This window comes from Sciurus vulgaris (assembly GCF_902686455.1).
Source record: "Sciurus vulgaris genome assembly, chromosome: 8".
Lineage (NCBI taxonomy): Eukaryota > Metazoa > Chordata > Mammalia > Rodentia > Sciuridae > Sciurus > Sciurus vulgaris.
Genome location: NC_136468.1, coordinates 12,341,305 through 12,347,142, shown reverse-complemented (window position 1 = coordinate 12,347,142; position 5,838 = coordinate 12,341,305).

Here is a 5,838-nt window from a genome sequence, read left to right as displayed (position 1 = left end):
TGGGTATTTTATTCATAAAATGGAATATTAGGCAGAAATAAAATTCAACTACTGCTCTTGCATCTCCATAACTGTGAGTCAGTTAACCTCTTTCCATTCTAGAGTAGCTGCCTCCAGTATTTTGATAGAGTAATGAAAAAGAGACTAATAACTCTCAATGTCCTTCTGTGACTAGAGTTGTTTTCTTCTTTATTAAAAATTTTTTAATTTTTTAATTTTTTGTTCTTTTAAACAAGAGCTGGAGGCACATGATTCAGCCCAAGAGGAGGTTCAGGAGGTCAAGTGTCCTTTTCTGTGTGGTATGAATCAAAGGAGAAGGCAGGCTGTACCATGTCCTGGAGACTTTCTGGGCTCCTTGTTTTCTCAGGTGGGAGGTCACTAATCTATGCATGTCGGAGGATTAGACTGAAGAAGGATTAGTGAAGAGTCCACTAGTCCTCTTCCTCTAGGACAGGAGGTGTAAGCGAGAAAGGCATTTGCTTTGGGGGGATATTTCTCTGCAATCTAGTTCTCTGTGCCTGAAAGCTGTCAGCTCTGGAAGGTTCTTGGTCTTTATACTTGGAATAGTAATTTCCTTTATAGAAGTCATAAACTGAACAAGAGGCTAATTAAAACTTCATATAAGTCAATGGCGAAGGCGAAACTCTGGCATAAGCTTCATGTCTAAATCCATCTCAACACATAGTAAGAACTAAAGAGTAGCCGGAAGTTTACCTCCCACCAAAAGCAAATTGATTCCGCAGATTTTTATGGAGAACAAAATCGAAGAGCATATTGAACAGTCGCTTCAAGGGAAGGACAAGGTAGATGTTTCCTTTTGACTAAACTAGAACTAGAGACTGGGTTTGCCAGGATGGGAACAATCTCCATGTTGTGGTCGATGGGCAGGAGCTGCAGGGTTTTCTCACTGGCCACAGGGAGAGGCACAGAACATTGCTGACACAGACCCCACATGGTCTAGGTTCATTCAAGAGGGAAATCACCCTGTTCCTTTTAGCAGTGTTGGTCATTCCATTTTAACAGTATTTTCTAGCCTTTAGTGTCTATTTAGTGTGATCCGCCACTAATGCTCTAATATTTTTTGGAATTATGACCCATTCTTCAGATATGTGAGTGGCTAGGTTGTATCCAGGGAAGGAAATATAGGCAATCTCTTCTGTTCTTAAAAGTAACCATTATTGCTTCCCTAGGGTGTCTTCTTTCTCTTAAATTTCATCCAGTTTTCTAGGAATAGAGGTTTGCGGGATACTGGATCTAAGAACCTGTAAGCAGTTGTGTGTTTCCTGGCCCAGTGCCCTCAGACCTGGTGAAGGGAGTTGGGAGATCCTTAAGAAAGACAAAAGCCCTGAGTTTTAGGCCAGCTTCCTCCAGGATGCCTCCACGCTCTTGTTTTGAAACATGGGGTCATTGACGTCCTCTGTTGCAGGTGGGACAGGGTCTTGGTATTGGAAATCAGTGATGTAACCCAAGGTATGTGAGCCTTGGATGATGACCTGTATCATTCATTTAACTGTTTTTTGGGTAACTACAAGTAATCTGTTTGGTTTTAGCAGGTTGAACCTGGCCACTCTCATCCAGGAGCCATACAGAGTTCTGAGCAAGTAGAGCTGCAGGTCATGACAGAGACACCACAGAGCAGGCCAGGCCAAGAGCGCAGGCACCAACTTCCAGAGCTGGAACGCAGCTCCGCTACTTACCAGCTCCATAGCTCTGTTCTCTTCTCTGAAAAGTGAGGACAGTAATAGTGCTTACCACGTAGGACTGTTGTGAGCACAAATAAAGAAAAAGCACTTCGAACTCTTCTTGCAAATAGCTCATTGATGTTCGCCTGACCGGCAGTAGCAGCCTCGGGAGCAAATGCACTCTGGGAGATAGATCACTAGGTGCTTGCGGTTGATGGGACGATACAGTTGCATAGTATTCTTTATTTCTTTTTTGTTATAACAATCCTGTTTTGATAGTTCACCAACTCCTCCCATCTATAACAAGTAAGTCAATTCTTAATGATTCTCAATGTCCATAAATTTCAACCTATTTAAATTATGAGTTATTCAAGATTTTATACAAGGAATGTAGGGCAGCCTGCATGGTAATGGTAAAAAGAGAGTAAGGTCGTCTTTATGTGGTCGAAGTACACAGCACCTTAGATTCCAGTCTCCACCAGTCCAGGAAAGCTCTGGTTTGCTTGAATACCATTTCTAAGCGTGGACACCTCATTTTTAATTATTTTGGATGTGCTTGCATGGCTTTGTTTCCCTTAGAGAGGCCAATTGTGTTGGATGAATTTCCATCTCCATCTAAGTTTTGTTATTTCAGTAACAGAGAGCTAGTGTCTCGGGGGTCTTAAGAGACTGGGAACAACAGGTAGTAGTTTTTTTCTGTCATTGTCTAATCTCCCTTTAACCTGAAACCCTCACTAGAAAGGATGGGTTATTCTTGGTGAAAGGACAATAAATTCAACCAGTGTTCATAAGTTTGTTGGAAAATCAGAAAATAGGGGTCCTTTTGACTTCTAGGATGGAAATGGCTCATGGAACAGCTCCTCTGGGCTGATGTGGATTACTGTCCCCTGGATATGAGTAGTGTGACAGTCCAAGTGGTCACCGGGCAGCTGTTCCCTCAGGGTGGCCTCTTCATTACTCTCCAGGGTGAGGACATTTTTAAAATTCTCTGCCTGTTGGATGTCTCACTCCATTTTGTTCCTTGGATCTCTGGCTTGAGAGATAGCTTATAATTTCAATTCTACATCTTTTTTTACAATCCCAGATTTCCACTCTCCACTTAACATTCAAAATTACATGCTCTCTTTTCATCATCTTTAAAAGGTTATAGAAGTGACGTTTTAATTTTTTATGAAAACGTTTTCATGGCTTTCCCAAACAAAAAGCAAATCAGTTCGAAGGGTTGTGTGTGCAAAACGGAGTTCTCCTATGGAAACCAAGCTATCTTCCTATAGAACCAGGAAGTACTTGTACAACAGGGCTTTTCAAAATGGAAGCCAGACATGGTGCCAAAGACCGTGAACAGGGACAAGTGAGAGAGAAGAGCATTCTGAGAATGGGGGTTTCCTGAGAGGCTTGTCAGCAAATGGCATCATGAAAAGTAGCTGCCCTTCCTTGGAAATCCCAGCCACGCCTCAGCTTGGACTGACTGCTTGTCGTTGCACTGGCTGCTAATGCTGAGACATCTTCTGGGACTTTTGCTTGCAGAAGAATTAGCATGTCAGAGAAGTAGCTTAGGTTTCTACTTACAAGCTCCTGGTTGAGAAAATCCAAAGGGCCAAACAAAACAAAACAAAACAACAACAAAAAACTACTCATCAAAGGAATCTGAGTTCAATGAGCAGATAAAATTTGAATTTAGGCTAACAACATCTTTTTGTTCTCCTCTACAGAAAAGGAGACAGATCAGAGCCAAGGTACCTTGGTGAAGTTGCTATTAATAGGCATCTCAGCCGTCTGGCTGTACAGTTGGGGAGACACATAAAAGGATTGGATGTTTTTGTTCTTAATTTGGCATGATTTTCTTTGTAACTATAAAAGGACTGACTTTTATTTTTTTTTAACTATGAAAGTACTGATATGAAAGGATGACTCGGACACAACTTTCCTGTGTAGTATGTGAGTGCACAACCAGGGAAATTCCACACCATGAACAGCCACAAGAATGGGGTCCCATCTAGAATAAGTTATACTCCATGTTATACATGTCAAAATACACTCTACTTTAAAAAATTAAGTTAATATACAGAAAAAAAAAAGAAAGTACGGATGTGAGCAATTATGGTGTATTCGCATCAGCGTCCAAGGCTCTCCACAGCATCACGGTAGCTGGTGTTCGTGGTGTGATTTCCCAATACATGCTCCAGTCCAGCTGGGCTTGTCCTCATTCCCTCCTATTGCTTTTTAAATTATGATTATTCATGTATATTAATTATACAAAATAGTGGGTTTCATTGTGAGAATTTCATGCATCCTCAAAATGAACTTTGATCATATCCAACCTCCTGATCACCCTTTCTTAACCTCCACTCAGCCCCCTCCCCCTTTTCTTTCCCCAGCAGATTTCATTCAACTTTTACATGAGAGAAAACATTGGCATGATTCTTACGGTGGGATAAATATCTGTTCCAGAACGTAACAATATGGCAGAACAAGGAAAATTTTCATTCAAAATAAAGTATCTACTTCAGAGATCACGTTGGCTAGAAATGTTAATTAGTAGAGAGGGATTGACACAAATACAGGACAGATGAAACCAAAAAGAAAATTAGGGCCTGAAAATTTAGAAAAACAATCAATTATTTCTCAAAAACACAGAAGAAACTCTGGAAAATAGGGTCCTGATAAAAGGGGAAACAAGAATCAATGGAAAAATCACCCCCACAATGCAGCCTATATTCAGAAGATACAGAGGATGGTTATCATCCCACTGAAGTTTTATGGAAAAGTATCCCAAATAAGGATAATAATCGAGGACAGTGAATAGGTACAGCAGTCAGTATTCCTTTTCTGGTCTTTTCCCGTTACTATGCAGTCTTGTTAGGAATGTGTTAGTGCAAGAACTAGCCAGCGAGACTAACGCGAGACAGGTCCGTGCTTGGGGCGGGGCCGGCAGCTGCGGATCAGACACAATCTCCGCTCCTATGAGGTCTCTCTGCAGTGGGAAAGCGAACTTGCCCACGTGATCACACAATGGCTGGGGTGTGAGGGGAATCACGGGCTGTGAGGGAGCATGGACCACAAGGGCATGGCCAAATGGAATGGCCGCTCGGCCAAGAGCAGCAAGACAAAAATAAAACTTTAAGAATTCAGACACACCAATCCGAATTAACAGAGCCCTTTCCGCACAGGGACTGCTAGCTCACAGGGCCTTTGGGTCCCTTAGGGAAAGCTGCTTGGCGCCCCCTAGTGTCCCTCTAGTTCAGCGCGAATTTTTCTTCTTTTAAAATTGGTGCATTATAATTTTACATGATAGTGGGATTCATTATGTCATATGCGTACATGCATATAATTTGATCAGTCTCACTTTCCACTACTTCCCTTACCCCCCTTCTCCTCCTCTGATCTCCCATTATTATTATTATTATTATTATTATTCCTCCAATGACTACATAATAATTATACATAAGCAGGAGTCATTGTGGTATAGTCATACATGGACATAGCATAATTTGGTAGATTTTACAGGTTTACCTTCTATTTTTATGAAGGGGAAAAATACGCTTTCGTGAAGAGGCAAAATATCTCCCTTGGCTCCCCAACTCTCTTTCTCTAGCTTCCTCATATGAGACAAAACACTTGACCCTGACTTTCTAGGTTTGGCTTATTTCATTTAGCGTGAAATTCTCCAGTTTAATCCACGTACCAGCAAATAACACAATTCGTTCTTCTTTGTGGTCGAATAAAAATCCATTTTGTATATACGCCACATTTAAAAAATCCATTCGACTGTTGATGGACTTCTTATTTTGTTCCATAGCTTGGTTATTGTGAATTTGCTGTTATAAATATTGGTATGCATTTATCACTAGTGTATGCTGATTTTAATTTTATTGCACAAGAGTGGGGCAAATGGGGCGTATGGTGTTTCTAGTCTTTAGAGGAATCTCCATTCTACTTTCCAGAGTGGTTGTACTAATTTGCAGTCCCACCAACAATGTAATGTAATGTACCTTTCCCTCCACATCCTTGCCAACATTTATTGTTATTTGCATTCTTGATGATTGCCACTCTAACTGGAGTGGGCTGAAATCTCAGTGTAGATTTGATTTACATCTCCCTGATTGCTAAAGATATTGAATACTGTCTTCTTTGTGTATGGCCCAAAGGACACATG